Consider the following 463-nt stretch of genomic DNA (forward strand, 5'->3'; position numbering starts at 1 on the left):
CCATGTTGGCCAGGATGGTCTCGAACTCCTGACCTCAGGTGATCCACCTGCCTTGGCCTCCCAAAGTGCTGGGATTACAGGCGTGAGCCACTGCACCCGACTCTAGATGAGTTTTCTACATATGGATTTGGATATATCATTTGGATATGATCACATTCGACTAAACCTGTATCCATATAGTATTGCACATATAGTATTGCATGGTATACCTATACTGCTAATTCTTATGGTGGAGATTTGGCCTGTTCTCCCAGAGTTCAGAAGGGATTTGGTTGAAGCTGAAACTGCCCTTAATCAAACCCAATATTAAAAAAAAAATCCAGACTGGTAATAATTTTCTTTTTATATACATGGAGTTTCACAACAGGACTCTTGAAAGTAGTAACAAATTCCTCTTAAATAAGATTTGATGTTTTTAGGCCGGGCGCAGTGGCTCACACCTATAATCCCAGCACTTTGGGAG

The sequence above is a fragment of the Rhinopithecus bieti genome, unplaced genomic scaffold (genome assembly GCF_001698545.2).
Source record: "Rhinopithecus bieti isolate Rb0 unplaced genomic scaffold, ASM169854v2 scaffold_75017, whole genome shotgun sequence".
NCBI lineage: Eukaryota > Metazoa > Chordata > Mammalia > Primates > Cercopithecidae > Rhinopithecus > Rhinopithecus bieti.